General features: G+C 38.0%; 1 long non-coding RNA gene across 1 annotated transcript in view; it reads left to right on the top strand.

Moving 5' to 3' along the window:
* The window catches only part of LOC142150080 (uncharacterized), a 493,307-nt gene extending 476,658 nt beyond the window's left edge, over window positions 1-16,649 (top strand). Inside the window, exon 4 of the long non-coding RNA XR_012691002.1 lies at window positions 15,712-16,649. This is a non-coding gene — a long non-coding RNA (uncharacterized LOC142150080). The remainder of the gene's footprint in view (window positions 1-15,711) is intronic.
* Window positions 16,650-17,538: the final 889 nt, after the last annotated feature.

Below are 17,538 nucleotides of genomic sequence, written 5' to 3'. Positions count from 1 at the left end.
AAGAGTTTTCACTTTCCCACGGTAGTCAATAATATTCCCAAAGGGGAATTTTTAAGGGTCAGACGAAGTTGTACCAACATGCAAGATTTCCTAATAAGATCTGAGGAACTTAAAGATAGACTAGTGGAGAGAGGGTATAGTAGACAAAGGATAAAGAAAGCCTTTCCTCAAGCTAAAATGAGAGATCGAGATAATCTAATGTACCCATCAGTACGGAAGATAAAGTCCAATAAAATTTGTTTTATTGGTCACATTTGCTACGAGTGGAAAGAGATCTGTCAGATTTTACAGAAAAATTGATCCATCTTGCTTAATGACAATGGTTTAAGATCTATCTTGGATGATAGGGTAAATTTGACATGGCGAAGTAGCCAGGAAAACACAAGATGAGGAAACAGAAAACCAGGATTCCAAAAAATCTGTGAGCCAAACTGTCCAAGAACTGAATGGGTCAAAGGACTTGAAGATCTGGCAACATCTGAAGGGAACAGGTTCCTTAAATAGCTGGAGGAGATGAGAAGTGGGAACTAATCAGCCTATGGCAGATTAGTGAAGGACATAAAAGATGGATCTGCACGTGAGCAGACCCAAATCCAAGGTGGTGCTCGCCATTGGGACGGACGTGGATCAATGATGGGGAGCCCGCAGTGTGACAAAGTGTAACTCCATTATATTGCCAATTACAGAGATTGAGATCAGGAAGTAAATGGGCTAATGCATTTAAAGTTAATGGTAAAATTGGAAGAGGGAAGGGATCTCAACATTCAATAGTTTTATCCCAAACATCTGTCATGACAGTCTTAGGAGTACGTTTTTTAAATGGTCTGACACTGGGGGGTCACCAAGAGCAGATAAGTCAGAGGAAATGATGGTACTTGTTCTATTTCAAGATTAACCCATGGTTTCAGAGGCAGGGTGAGCAAGCCATTCAATTGATCTAAAAGACATGCTGTGAGAAGATGGACTTCCTATGTCACCCTGTCCGTTGTTGGTGGGGACCTGTTGGGCTTGCCTTGCCACCGTCCCCTTTCTTATGCCTCTCTAAATGCAGTATGAAGGGCCAGCTGCCAGCACTAGGCTCCTTCACCAGCACCTAGGACTGCTTTCTTCTGGGTAACTCTCGCTGCTAGAGTACCCCCTGCTGGGCACCTGTGTTGGTACACCTAACCTCTGGTCTATCACACTGGCCAGAGCTCCAGGTAACGGCCAGAGTGTTGGTACTGGATGCCTGGTTCCAATGTCAGAGCAGCTGGATAATGGATTAGATTGGTCTAATCTGTAGGTCACCGGAATTACAGTAGGTAAGTAGGCGTCAAAGCAGGGTCTTGAAGCAGTGATGTTTTATTAGCTCACGCTGCCTAATAAAGACAGTTACACTAATTTGTGGTACTAGTGATCTCCAGAAAGGTACAGATGGAATAATGATATTACATTATAAACAGTCTGCTTTTTATACAGATTTACAGATACCCTGGCAGGAGGTAATCCAGCCTCCTGCCCCTCTAATCAGTTCAGGTGCTTCATGCAGTCTGCATATAAATCAGCCTGGAGGGGTTTAAAACCTTTTTACATTGCTGCTAGTGGCACCACCACATCTGAGGTTTTATATTGAATGTTTACCATCAGGATATAACATTTTCTCTAATCTTGCTTTTAGCGCAATTTAACTTGCAAAATTCACATTAATCTGTGATCACTTGCATCCTGAGTCTTATACACATAGGAAGTCTACCAGCAAGTCTAATTACCCATCCTGTACTTTCAGGCTCAGCAGACATGTTGGTCACTCAGCGCTGAAAAGGTCTAATGAACAGAGATTACCTGTCTCCAGGCAGTTTCAAAAACACATCCCCTCCACACATATGCTTACTTGGAATTTCCTATAGAGCAGTTACAAAGCCCAAACGTGACATACTGTGTGTCAGAAATCAATACCTCAGAAATCAGTACATTTCTAACACAATATCAAAAATCAGTACACATATATATATATATATATATATATATATATATATAAACTGCGCTAATAATTTAAATATATTTTTACAATAAGTTATTTCTAAGTGATCCAGCCACACATGCCATCTGATATTTTTCCAAATTTGGGAAAGCAAATTAATTCTGTATTTACTGTATAATCTTTGTTGGGAATGTTAGCTGGTACTATGACAAGGATAGTTCTAAACAGATAAAGGATTTTAGACAGAAGCATTGTTTTTTATTACAGTGATGCAACCTAACCAGGTGATTTCATAGTTAGTCTAGGATTTTGTCAATTATTTAAACTTATTTTTAGGGGAATATAATTATATTCAATTGTATATTCACTTTGTATGAGGATATGAATGCCTAGGTAGTCAGGGAGTCAAACTTCCAAGTGTATCTAAATTTCAATTTGATGGTTGTAAGAGTGGCTGGGAGTAGTTTAATAGGCAATGCTTCAGTCTTTGTGGTATTAGGCTTATGAAAAGATACCACTATATGCTCGGACAATACTTTATGAAAGGTGGGTAATGATGTTTCAGGTTCCATGTCAAAAAGTAGAATGTCATCTGTAAATTAACAAAGTTTGTGCTTAAAACATTTAATTTGGGGGTCTTTAATGGCTTCTGTAGTTCTTATCTTATCAGACAGTGGTTCAATTGCTAACACAAATATCAAGGGAGAGAGAGGTCATCCCCGACAAGTTCCATTGCTGAATCAAAGAATCCATATACTAAAATGTTGCTGAAGACCCTTGCTGAGGGGTCATTATATAAGGTAAAAATGGATTTAAGAAATGCCCAGAAATCAAAATTTACATAGAATCTGTTCCATATAACCCCAATGAAGACTATCAAATGCTTTACCAGTATCAAGCTATTGGAGCAATAGAGGTTTTAATTTATTACTATGTAAGGCAGTAAAAATTCTCTTGGTGTTGTCTGGTGCCTGTCTCCCAAGCACACATCAGACCTGATCCTGGTTAACTAAAGAAGTAATAATTGGGTTCAATCTGTTGGTTATCAATTTGGCGTATATTTTAAGATTTGTATTTAAACAAGCTATTGGGCAATAGTTATGACAATGAGAGTGATTTTTCCCAGGTTTGGGAATAATAATTATTTGAGCTTCCAGCATTTCTTTTAGAAAAGAACCAATCTTAGAGACTTCATTATAAACTTTAGTGAGTTTTGGAATAAGATCGCTTTAGACCGCTTTGTAAAAATTATTATTGAAGCCATTTGGAACAGGGACTCACAATTTAAAAACAGCAAAAAAGCATATAGTTATGTGAACATATGTAAATGCAAATTTGCAACTATGCAAACATGAAACCTGGAAACAATGTAATTGGATCTGAAGGCTCTCTCTATGAAGAGCAGCATCAGCCTGAAGGTGTCAAATCAGTCTTTCCAAAATTATATAGTTGTTAAGGTGTGCTTGACTAGGCTGATTTCAATCTTCTGCTCCTACTCATCTTCAGCATGTCTGTTTTGGAGTACCCAGGGATAGATAAATCTGTATCCAATCAGATTTCAATATTCAGAGCTGAATAGATTATATACTTATCTTGAGATAGGTAGTTACCCGGCCTCTTTTGTGATTATGTTAGAGAGAACAGGCCTGCCTGTGAAAAAGGACAATATCATGATGTAAGGAGATGAATGGAGGAAAGCATGTTGACACATACTGAGAATTTGATATTAGAAAGAGCAGGTACCCCAACACCACTGAGTAGTGATGTAAGGCTTCTTATATAGGATCACAATAATATCCTCCCTCAGTGATGGAGGCATTCTGCCCTTCACCACCTTGTACAGTTTTAGCAGGTCCAAGCCAATGAGTTCCCACAGCATACATAGAGCTCTGAGACTGTCACTACCCAGGTACCAACTCAGCTTAAAAGATTTTGCGGCAGACATATTGTTTGTGATTGGAATGGAAGATAATGCATCTGGATTCCTCATTGAAGTGCCTTTTCAGGCGTCCATTGGTCTCCTTCAGATCATCTCTCATATCCCAGACACACAGATGGAGGTCTTGCAGGGATTGCAGATGTCTTTTCAGCCTCCTAAAGGTCCTCTTTCTTTCACACACCTATTGTCTAACTGAAAGATGCTGAAAATTGAGACCTTAAAATGTCCACACCTGCCAGTCATCCAACCAAAATCAAATGTATCAATTTAAATGTGATGTAGGCATCCCAGAGATCCTCCAACACATCCTCCCTTTCAACCAAAGCACAATTCAACTTCCAGGACCCCAGGCCAGGAGGAAAACCATTGAAGATGCACCCCTGAAAGAGAATGGCCTGTGGGCTGAGAAGAAGCAGTGAACCGTGGCATGTCTATTCTGCTTCACATTTAATCAGTCTGGAAATGCCCTGAGCCATTAGCCAGCTCCATGTACAATTAGAAGGGCTAAACCCCAAGGATCCCACTGCATCCCACATGGATGCTTCGAATACCTGTTTCCTGAGCAGTTTGGATGTCAAAACCAGCTTAGCCGTGCTCCTGGAGCTACACAGCTGTCCTCCCCTAAGGGGCAGTGAAAGTGGTAAGACCTGAACCCCCTTTCTCTCATATTGTGGGCAATTGCCCTATTCAAAGAGGGGAGAGGTGGGTACCAGTTGCGATGCAGAACAGTCACAAACCTGGCAGTGACATCGCTGCCTTCCTGAAGCCATTTCGACCTTCATATGGACAGACGTGGTTGCTTATTATCAGGTTAAGAAAGATGACGGACTCCAGCAACTGCCACAATGTTTTTCCCTGGGTAAATCATCAAGACTTCCTCACTATGCATACAAGCCATGGAACTGCAGGAACTTTGATGGGGCTGACTATAAATGGAAGAACTGCAAGGTGTCAGCCTGCAGGAACTGCCAATTTGGCAGATCAAGAGGACAAGGATTGCCCCCGCAAGATGACCTGTATTGTCTATGTTCTGGCATACCACATCTACAGGGATTGCCCCATAACTTATACTACACCAGGAAGAGGACTGCTCACACCCTATAGCTCAAGCAGAAACAGAGGAAACAGCAGCTGGAGGGTAAGAAATCATCCACCCCAACCTTGCTCCCTGCCCTCCTTCCTAACCCCCTCCACACTTCACCCCACCATCGCCCACTGTGACAGCTGTAATCTGTATTCTTGTGTTTCTTTCTTAGCCTGACAATGAGTGACCACTTGTTTGTCCAGAATCCGTTTCCTTCCAGGATCTTGGATGGGTCCTTGGTAGCCATACAGAAACGACTCAGGAAGGTGAGGATGTCCTTGTCAGGCGTATATGAGTTCCACATTGAAACCATTACCTCCACTCTGAATTAGACAGTTGCCTACAAAGTGTGAGAATGGGATGGAGGCTTCCCAATTGCTCTTTCATATTGCAATGGAGGCAAAGGTGATATAGAAGCTCTCTTTCAAATGTCTTTGTATGCTGAGTGTTCCAGCTTTTAAAAAAAAACCACTGTGCCAGGTTCATCTTCAGGACTGCTATCTAGAGCTGGAGCTCCCTGGGTAAGGTTCTGGCTAGGCTAGAGGGATAATGGAGAATTAAGTTCATGGGTTAGGAAGATCCTTTGGGGTGTTCTATCCATCCTTCTTCTTTGGAACAAGAGTCTGAAGCTGCAACAGATATGGCCATCCTCTCAGCTTCATTTACTGGGTCAGAAGGTTGTCTTGGAGTGCAGATTATCTTCCTAGTGGACAGAGTTATATTGATTATTCTCTAGTCAGCTCAAGTCCTTCAGAGTAGTTTCATCCTCAAAGTCCTTTCTCCTCATAGTCTTCTTGCTTCCTCATACTTGACAGTAGAATATTTATAGCTCTTTTCCTGTCCTTACAATGACCGTAGTAAAGATACTACACTTGATCTCAGCCAAAGGTTGAGAATTGGAGCAGATGTAGGACCTGCTGTGAAGAACAGAGCCTTCCTCCAGCAAGTAGCAGCCTGGGGGAACACATGTGACAAAAAAAGGATGGAGTGGGGCAGGGAATTATGTGACAAAAGGAAAGTGGAGATAGCACTTGACACATATTAGGGGGCAAGCACAACTTCTGGACACTAGATTCATAAAACTTACCTGTTTTAATACTTTTATTCATAAGTGAATAACATCATGGGAATGATAAAATGGTCTATGTGTGTGTGTGTGTATATATATATATATATATATATATATATATATATATATATATATATATATATATACATAGATATACATACATACACACACACATACACACACACAAAGCACACACAATCATTACTTTGCAAAGATAAGTTCCAATATAGTTATTTTGAAGCTATATAGACAACTTAATTTGACATCAGTTATTTGAATTCAATGAAAGTTTGGGTGACGGTTTTGTAATAGTTACATTTTGTTTTATGTTCAAGTTGTATATGTGTCACAAAAAAGATTTCCTTAAAATGTTTCTCTGGTACATCCCCTATAATCTATAGCAGACAGACAGTAATCCAGCTGTCTGTGCAAGCTAGCCAGAGTTAGGAACATCTGTAGCTTGTCAGCACCAAGAAATCATTAAAACACTACTGCCTATTTAATCCTGGCCTCTCCAACTATCTACCTGCCAGATCATTGTTTTAATTTAGCCAAGCACTTTTCTCTGTGTTCTTAATTTCCTGATGCTTTGTACTTGTTCCCTGACTCTCCAATCCTTACATTGCCTTGTTGATAACCTCATATCTGTGCACGCCATACATAGAAATGGAGTCATGCTCATGAAGATTAAGAAAAGGTAACTCATGATTAAGACTAAGGTTGACATATACACGACTTGATTTTTAAATTGAAAATAGGGATTTCCTGTTTGAGTTTAACCACAGATGTGACTGGACACTTGCGTTTCTGCGTATTTTGAATTCATCACATTTTATGTAAGTTCAAAATTTACCTAATGCATTTCAAGATATGTGTAATGCAAAATAAAATGCATCTCAAAGATGCATAGCTTGTGTCCACATGCTCATGCTGTACTACACTTGTACCTTAACACTCCTGATCCACATCTCCGAGCCCAAGGGGCTATGAGTGCAGTATATATGCAACTCTAAATTTGGATGCAAGCTGTGCACATGATCAGTGTGTCAATTTGCATTAAGACTCATCTTTACTTTAACATGAATGCACTCTAAATCAGGCCTTAGTATATATTTATTCTATATTAGCCTGGTGATAGGTTCCAAGATAGTCAGGTAAAGATTATAGAATTTCTACTCTTTTGAAATCGGTGATTGAATGAGAGAACTAACCACATGGGAAAACATTTTATATGATAATTTTCTAATTAACTAAACCTCAAAATTTATAAGGCCATCAAAGCAGAGAATGTCACATACCTTTGAGAAAGATGGAGTGGATGTTATTAAAATGTGAGAGGCCTATGATACCATGTTTAGAATAAGATTTGGAAAAACAGTTGTATGAGGTTAGCCACAAGCTTCGACGTTATATCAGGCAAGTCTTTATTTAAAGAAGTGACCGCATTACAACCACAACCTCTTCAATTCTCCAATGGATAACGGTGGTGTTAAATAATATTTATTTTTTATCAATGGCAACACACATCCTTTCTTACCAGGACTGTATGCCAATCACCTGACTGCAGAATTTAAGTCAAACAGACCTCAAAAGATTTATATTTGTCATCTGTAATTATATAAAATCAAGGACATTATTTTGTACATATTAATATAGAAAGGCAGAGGCTGAATTAAGTGGAGGTGGATTTTGAAATTATTATAATTCTCTATTATTTGCTTAAATTCATTAGACATGAGGAATCATATCCCTGTACTGTGCTGCATAATATAATTGGTGCTATATAAATAAATAATAATAACATATATATATATACACACACTCAACTAGACTTAGTAATCAGCTAGTCCTAGTCTATGACCATAGTTTAGGTATTAATGCAGATTGAAGTTTCTTCTTCATTTTTCTATTCTGTACTTCTCTATTACAGATTATTATTATTATTATTATTATTATTATTATTATTGAATAGAAAGATAAATAGTTGCTTTGGATTGGGCTCTTTCATAATTACTTGAAGCAAAGCAAGACAAGCTCCTCATCTTTCTTTATCACACTAACAGCCTTTTCCTTACAGTGTACCTTGAGATATGTGTAATAGTTCACCAAGAAGTTAACCCTGACACACAGGAATAGAAGAGTGCATTGTTGTGACCCAGAGCAAAATTTGTGTAAGGGCCCAGTGATGCCGCTGTAGCCACCAGGGGCACTACGCGAATGTTCAGCAGAGGCCTTCACTCTGCTCCTTGCAGAACAGAGTTGGATCATTAGGGTGAAGTGGGGGCCTCAGAGCAGGGTTACTCAGCATTGCCTTTCCCTCCTCACATTCAGACTCCGTAGCAGCCACACCCCTTGCAGAAGTGGTAATTTTGCTGACAGAAATAGACACCCAAATACAACTTCTGTTTGTCATCACGTAATTGTGAGGCTTTAAAATTGTTACAATAGATTTCCACACAAACATTATTATTTTTAGGTTTTTTTTAGCTTGTTCTGTGTGTATTAACTTATATCATAGCTCCTTTTTAATGGTCTGAGCACCTAATTGTATCCAGTTTTCACCTCCTACTTGTCTATGTGTACCTTGTTTATTAGTCAATCAGATCTTCGGAGCAGCAGGAGATGATGGATCTGATGATGTGGGAGAGAGGGACTGTCCAGTCATGTGATTATGTTAGTGAAGAAAGGGCTGCTTCTAATAGGGACAGTGTCACGTTGTGAGGATGGGGATTGAGGTGTAGGAGCAGGGTCATCCCACAGAACACAATAGTGATGTCACAGTGCAGCAGAAAGATTAAAGTGTCTAATACATCTCTATATAAAATGAAATGCATGCAACCAACTTGTTGAACAAGCTGCACAGCTTGACTTTGGTGTCTTGGTGTGCATATTACTTCTAAAAGTCCACTGTCTTCAGGCAGACAGAAACAGGTGTCTTTCCTGCCCACTTGGTTTCATTGCTTAACAATTTTTTCTGAACTATTTATCTAGAGAGCTTACCATACTAGTCATGGATCATAAACATACTTGTAAAAGCCAAAAATATGTAAGCTTTCCATACACATGAACAGCACTATGCCAGTTCTCTTCATGCTTGCGTGCATATAGTGTTAAATAACATGGTTTTAAGAAAGTATGAGAACTTTTACAAAATTTTTGTGAATGTTGCAAAGTGGTGCAAGATGGAATTGTCCTTTGGCCCTCACACCGACCCTTATGTTGGATTGCCATAATATGTTTGATGGGTAGCAGACTAGATTAGGTTATAAACTCAACAATATAAAAACATCAACACTATTATTAGGACAACAATTAAAATGTAGACAATATTATCCCTAACTCTAACCCTGTCCCTATCTCTAGACCTGTTCCTTACCCTCTCCCAGTCATTAACCCTATAATAATATTGTCCACATTTGAATAGTCTACCTAATCATACTGTCCACCATGTTAATTGGTGACCTAATAATACTGTTTATGTGTGAGCAATGGCACTGGAGACTGGAGAGTGACAAAGTCATTGCTAACCCTCCTGTTTCTGTGTGAGCAATGGCACAGAGCAATTGCACTGGAGACAGGAGAGTGACAATAACACTGCTACCCCTGTTTCTGTGTGAGCAATGGCAATGAGCAATGTCACTGGAGAATTGAGAGTGATAAGAACACTACTCTCCCTGTTTCTGTGTGAGCAATGACAATGAACAATCAATGGCACTGGAGACTGACAAGAACACTGCTACTCCTCCATTGTCTGTCTGAGCAATGGCGGCAGATCTCCAGGGAAGGGAGGTACTTATGGAATCCAAAACCCGCGTGATTCGAGTATGCAACAACGTTTTGCCTTGATTTTAGTTCCATGGAAGCGGGAAACTACAGAGCCAGCTCGGTACTCGGATTTGTGATGTTTGGGGGGGGGGGGGGGGGGCTCTGTTTTTAGAAAACCAAGTCTGCACATTCCTAGTCATAATGGATAAAACAATCCACTATTGCTTAATTTTGTGTTAGCCAAATGACCATAAAATTGCTGTTTATGCATAGAAGTGTGCTGTCCCATTATTTTATGGGCAACAAATTCACCCTGTCTCACCCACATATTTTGATTATAATTTCCCCCTATATATTTTAGATATAATTTAGGTAATTAACAACATAAGTATTCTTCCCTAGCAAAATAAGTAATAACATGAATTATTTATTTTGATTTGCCTTAATTTATTTGACATCACTAAGCCTTTGATTCTGCAATTTAATTAGTTTGACTAGTAAGTTTATAATTTTAACATCACGCTTATGGGAAACATCTCATTCACTGCTTAACATGGTGTAAGCATGCTTCCACATATGGCTAACACCTGTTAGTAACACTCCCATCTTCTGGAATTATTCAACATTTGCATATTAAAACTAACAACTTCACAGTCTTCTCTTATTGTACTGCATTAACCCATTTACATTTGGTTAATATTACAATATAAAAACCAGAGCAATGTTACTTGTGTGTTGGTCACAACATATATTTGTTTTAAACTTGGTCTACTATATCATATGCTGTTTTCATCTATATTCATATATTGCTCTCTATTTGTAGGCTTTTGAAATAATTATGATTGTGTTTTGAGTGCCTTGTACAGAAAAAATAGCAAAACTGTTAAATAAACACATGTTTACTTTCAAACAAACAGTGTAACTCTGGGATTTAACCAAAAGTGAAATGGATATTTGCTTTTTAATTAGGAGAAACCTTTAATGCTCCCAGGAAACTTTAATGGGTCTAATCAGTTGCTGATCTAATCTTGGTTTAAACTATACCACTGGTGTTCCCTACAGCAGTCTTTCCTATGTTGATTGCAGAAGAACACAGCCCCTCTCCTTCAAGGCCCCATCTTCCCCCAAGGCTTCTACTCTGCTCTCAAAAGAGCAGAACGGAGGCCGCTTCTGAGTCAGTACATGTTTTATTGAGAGCAGAGAAGAGGGCACTGTAGGTTAGAGAGGCATTGTCAGATCCCTACCAAAATGTTGTTATAGGGCATGGAGATTATGAGATTTTGATTTTATGGATTTCTTTTTTAACAGATTCATCAAGAACATGACCTGCACCATGGTAGAACAGTAGTATGACCATTGGCCACTTTAGGGGACACTCAGCATTTTACTATTATCTCACAGGAGTGCAGTATTGTTTATGCTTGGTTCAGAGTTATTTATCCCTATTTAGACATGTTAATTACCATTGCGTAAATAAATGGTTTGCCCGGAAGTTTGGAATTCAGGATTAGACAAATAAGGTGATTATTGTTCATTTATTTTCTTGGAAAGTGCCCCAAGCATCTATCAAGGAGATAAAACATTAAATATGATAAAAATATGTGATCCTAAAGAACCCATAAGATAACAGCTGACATTTGTTTTAAAAATGGACATAGAACAGAGCTGTACATATTACTATATTAGTTATAAAAAAAAAAACACAATTCTTAACTAGAAATAAATGTCAGTGATTTTCATGAACTGTAATTGGGCAGCACGGTGGCTAAGTGATTAGCACTTCTGCCGTACAGCACTAAGGTCATAAGTTCAATTCCTGACCATGGCCTTATCTGTGAGGAGTTTGTATGTTCTCCCCGTGTTTGTGTGGGTTTCCTCCGGGAGCTCCGGTTTCCTCCCACACTCCAAAAACATACTGGTAGGTTAATTGGCTGATACCAAAATTGACCCTAGTCTCTCCCTGTCTGTCTGTATGTGTGTTAGAAAATTTAGAATGTAAGCCCCAATGGGGCAGGGACTGATGTGCGCTACGGAATTTGTGGAGCTATATAAATAAATGGTGATGATGATGATTCTTTTGTGTGCTTAGTTTTTTAGGGTGTTGGAAAAAAACAAGAAGTGTTCACAAGCTGGTCACATGATCCCTGTGAAAAACAAGATCAATTGATTGGTGCTGATTGAAACACCTGTGGGACAGGAATTTAAGAGTGCTTGACTGGCTATCTGCTGCCTGGGAACCATGGTGGTCAATTGTTTTAATAAGTAGAATCATTCTAGGGATAGTCCATTGCAATGACACTCATCACAGTACACACATAAATTTACCCGTGTCATACTAGACATCACAAGTGCAGAGAATTGTGATGTGCTATAACAATGTATACAGCTTGTAAGGTAGTAACTATCAGACACCTTAATTCAAAATAAAAGATGCACTTCCAAACAAAATTAGAAAATTTAGAAAGATACATGCACCATACCCAATAAAATGATTGAAGACAACTGGAGAATAAAGCAATCTTGTGTCTGCAATGTTATGGAAGCTGCAAGTAGAGCATGATTGTTTGGAACAAACTGTGTACTTGGTTATCTGCAGTACTGTGTACGACACATCTGGGCAGTTGCCGACTGATAACAGACAATACTGTTTCTTCTATTGCCACGTGACCAGCACTTATCTACCTCAGACCCCCACAGGCTTTGTAACTCATTGGGTTAGAACTCACCAGACTTTTGACTACCAGTTGGTGTTGCAATTGTGAGGTTCAGTTGCAGAAATTGAATAAGATCAAATACAATCAAGCAAGATGAAATCACTTAAGCAACTTTTCTCCATCTGTGGATATCATTCTCCTTCTGCCTTTGCACAAACTACCATAAACCTTTCTATTAATGTCATTTGAACAATGAAAGACATTATTGTTACTTTCCCTGTATTATTTTATTGACTAACAGAAGTAGAGGTTACTACTTTGTACTCCATTTTCCAGACTTATGTATAAAATATTGATAATGACAATGTGAATTAGTAAACACTTAGGAACACCGAAAAAAAAAAAGTATTGCACTTACACTTTTTAGGTGTTAACTAACTAGTTCATATGAAAAAGTGCTGAAGCGTGAAAAATTGGCTGGACAGTGGATTCTCAATGATTTTGGGGTTATGCTCATCCCTGAGCTGTAAAGATACTATTTTATGTCTTTGGGGTACTTAGGATTCTTTTTATTTTCAGTAACCTCTTCAGTTATTATGTTTTGATATGTATATAACCTAAGAAATGTTTGTATCTTCATTAGTTTAAATTGGCATGGTAATGTTTTTTTTAGTATGATTCTAAGGAGAATGTTTTTCCTTTGAGACAAGCTCTAATGTTACATTTATACCAGGCTTTTACCATTCTGTCTAGTTATACCCCAAACTAACATGACAACTTCATCCATGTTTATGGTAGGTAATAGCTACACTCTTGCATAGTATACCATGCAATATATTAAAACTAATTATTTACCAAAACCTAGTGTGAGAAATGAATACGTGCTTTTCAAGGTGCTGTAGAGGTTACACATATATATAAGCCATAGAAAACTCTACTCAACACAGTCTAAATGTTTAATTTATATTGTTGCCTGTTGTAATATTTTTATTGGGTCCAGTGTGCACTAAATAGGTAACTAAGCAAAAACAAATGCTTAAAAGAAAAAAATAAACTACAGCACAATAGTGCAGTTATAGTAACTTTAAATTGTAGTTCAATTGCTGACAATTATGGATTCTCAAGGACAAACCTACTAGATTTCAAAAGGCTCTTCCAGCCTGCAGTGGATGGATCTGCTCGCTCTATCTAGCCCCTCTTGAGATATGGGATTTTTTGGGCTTGTATCCGGTCTTGAATTTCCCAATGAATTAGTTTCAAATAGGTCATAAAAGTGTCAAATTAAGTTTGCCGCTCAATAAGGGTCACCTGCTTATATATTCCAATAGCACTAATTTTGTGGCCATTAGTGTATCTTTGGAGGAGCCTGAGTTTCCTCCTCTTTCACTCTTGTCCAGCAACAATAGAGGACCAGCATGATCTTGCACTTTGAACTGATTTTTTTTTTTTTTAACAATTTATCAGTCTGATCTGTGTCAGAGCCACCATTTACTATAGTGTTTAAGGCTAGATCGATGTCTGAGGAATATAATGCAAGGATTACAGAATTATTTCTTAGTACTAGCTAATCTCCCATTATCAGGGTGGAGCAGAAGGCTAGTTAAGCAAAATCCTAGTGGGAGGATTTATGCCAACTGGACTCACTGTGGCCATTTGTAGGTCACCCTTCTTTTCTCTTCTGTCTGTGGCAGAGGACCTGATAAAATGCTTAAAAGCACTATCAGTGCTACTCTGTGATTACTTGCTCTTATTCCCATCAGCTGTTGCTAAATGGCAAGCTTTCATGATGCAGAAAGAGAGTTTTCTAAGCACTTCAATACATTCAGGGCAAAAGATCCGTTACAAAGATAGGGACTTAACTCATATTGCAAAATATTACAGTATGCAATTCACCTTTATATTTTAAATAACCCATATTGTTGAAAGAACACAAGGGACTGGGGACCAGTGGTAATTTTTAGTGGGAAAAATAAGTTGTTATTATAAACCAAGTTCAGAAAATACAAAACTGAAAGGAGAAATCAAATAAAATTAAATAATTTCTATGTTGCCCCTAAACTGTGCAGCCCATTGCTATGCCTAGATTGACTAGGTGGTGAATAAGTAATTCTAAAAGATTCCAAAACTCAATAGCATTTCTTATTCTGATTTGAATGGGATGGGTTATGATTAGAAATAATGATAGCATCAATGGTTGCTAAATTGAGCCTATAGCTTGTAATACAATATAAATACACTCAATGACAATGCTGATAATACAAAACACATTTTCATTTGTAAATATGCACAATTAAACATATATAGATATTTAATTTCTTACTTTATGATGAGTACTTGGTTACATAATATGCAGCCTACCATTTTCTTCCCTCTTTCTTCTATAGTTATCATATCATGTATGTCTTATTTTTTTGGTACAGAATTTATTTCAGATACTTTTGGAATTATGCATAAACCAATAGTCATTTGTCTTTTACCTATTTAAATTAGATAAAAGTAGCAGCTGGCTGTTGTACATAATATTTTTAAATCATTGTACTTTTTCTATATTATGTATTTAGGAGATTCATGGTTCATATGGATTACAAAAGGATAAATAAAGATAAACGGTTATTGTATAGTTAATGTTAATGTACTGTTTGTAGTAGGCAATATAATCACAGGACAGCACAGGTGAATACAATAATTTAAAAAATTATAACTGTTTGTAATTTTTCCTATGGGGTAGTTTTATCAAACCACAGGAGCTGCGCCTGTCACCCGCTTCTTATCTTAGCAGACAAGAGGGATGGGTGGGCAGTGGCTTTCTCTGCTCCACATTCCCAGCCCGTTACATGTAAGAGGAGCAGTAGCTGGCCACTTTACAGGTAGAGTGGCAACCTACTGGCCACCTAGGTTCACTTAGCAGCCTTTTGCTCCACTGACTGCTGATTCTTCTATCTCTTCAGGAGACTTATGATAGGTTAGTATGCTATTTTGTTGATAACATATGAAATTTGTAGTAAATGTCTGCAGTGCTATGGCCCAGCCAAAACACTACTTATACAATATAATTAATTTTAAAATGCAACTATGATTAGTATTTTTTACACATGATTAGATGAGAGGCATGTTTGCATTTTCTAATTTTGCAAATATGTGACAGAAGATTTTTTTTATTAAAAGGCCTTGAATGTATAAAAATATTTTAATATGAAAGTAAAGTAGGTTAATTTCCCTGTCTCTGTTTTCAATTTATAGCTGTGAATGAAACTAAAGCTGGCTGAAAGAGTTTGCTGTTTCTTCTGGACTTCAATGGTGCAACAAAATATTTTTATATTTCAAGACAAGTTGGCAGTGATCAGAGAAGAACAGACGTGTGCATTGTAAGATTCCGCAACAGGCTCTAGTGGGACAATGCAGATGTTTTACAAAAGACTTTGTTCTAGGATTTTTCGTGTCTAGAGAAATAAGCATTTAGTCATGTATCCAATGTTTGTGAATATTTTATAATTTTTAGAAAGATAGAACAGATAGATCCTGGAATGAGAGTGGTTTATGAAATATATAACTGATTTGTCTTTTATTCAAGACATTATGCGGCTACGTACACCAGTTTGCGTATCTGGGTGTATCTGACACTTGCGACACCTTACTACTAAAGAGGCGGAACTGGTGATAGAAGGGCTGTCTAACATAGGCCAAGCACAGGAAGAGCATGTTCTCACAAATGCGTCCGATGCAGACCAGCAGAGACATGCGTGAAGCTTAATATTTGTACCTGCTACAGGGCTGCTGCAAATACCCACAAATAATGATGACTGAAACCACTATCACTTCTGACTGGATGATTGCAAAAGAATCTCCATAGCAGATACAACTGCAATCATTGAGCACAGCTATAATACATAATTGATTGCATGTCTGTTTTTGTAGCAGTTAGTACTATAGACAGACTGGAATGCTACTGTGTAGATATATAAATGTTTATTAAGAATTGTACATGTGTGTATCCCACTGGCAAACAGAATGTTCACAGTTGTATATACTTAACAAATACATTGCAACTATGTTGCGCTAGGCTTATGCCTTTGTGTTTGCTCACTCAACAGTCATCAACATTTGCATTACGTATCTTTAAAACACAGTGCTATGGTTGTTATTTTTTTTTAGCTTTGCCATTTCAAACTACTCGTGAATGCACTACCTGTAGTAAGGTTTATTTTATTTTTTAAATGTTATAGTTTGAAATGTACTAATTCATTTTTACAACATTATGGTAATAGTGTTATCTGTGTATTATATGAAAATTATTTTAACATCACTTAGACAGTTCTTATTATTTTCCTTGCATCATATTCTGACATGGAACATCGTGACTGAAGTGTCCTTGTATATGACTGCAAGACATCGTCGCCTCAGACACCAGCAACACCAATAACATCACAGGCCAAAGAGTCATGTGTAAACCTCTTTCGGATTCCAGATGCAGAGGTGATTCACCGCTATAGGCTACCACTTCACATCATCATGGACACTCTGCAGAGTGACCTAGAGCCTATGAGCCACATCCACACAGCAATACCACCACTGACTAAACTGTGGGCTGTGAAATATTTCTGTGCGTCTGGGTCTTTCCAGACTACCGTGGGTGTTGTTGCAGGAATGTCCCAGACTTCATTCAGTTGGGTACTCAAATGGGCACTGTGGGCACTTTATTATTCTACCATTGGATGAAAATACCCTGATGTACATATAAACAGCATTTTTCACTTTAACTCATGTTATTACTTATTTAAGAACAATATACTTGAAAATGGCATGTATTTCAAAGTGCTTTTCACCTATAATGCTTTATATCCTGCATTATTAGACATGTTTGCGGACGTTTGCAAAGTTTACCACTATGATAAGCTGTCTGTTTTTTACTTAAGGGATCTAGGAGATCCACTGTGGTGCATCAGCGTGCTAATATTGTCAAAGACAGCCCTTGTCTTCTCATACAGCCAGTCTGATTTTGGATTGTTGAAGATCTAATTCAGTGGCAGACATGGGGAGCCAAATTCACCTGTGAGCAGCTGCTGCTCA

The sequence above is a fragment of the Mixophyes fleayi genome, chromosome 4, assembly GCF_038048845.1.
Source record: "Mixophyes fleayi isolate aMixFle1 chromosome 4, aMixFle1.hap1, whole genome shotgun sequence".
Classification (NCBI taxonomy): Eukaryota; Metazoa; Chordata; class Amphibia; order Anura; family Limnodynastidae; genus Mixophyes; species Mixophyes fleayi.
This window is presented reverse-complemented; position numbering and strand designations above follow the sequence as displayed.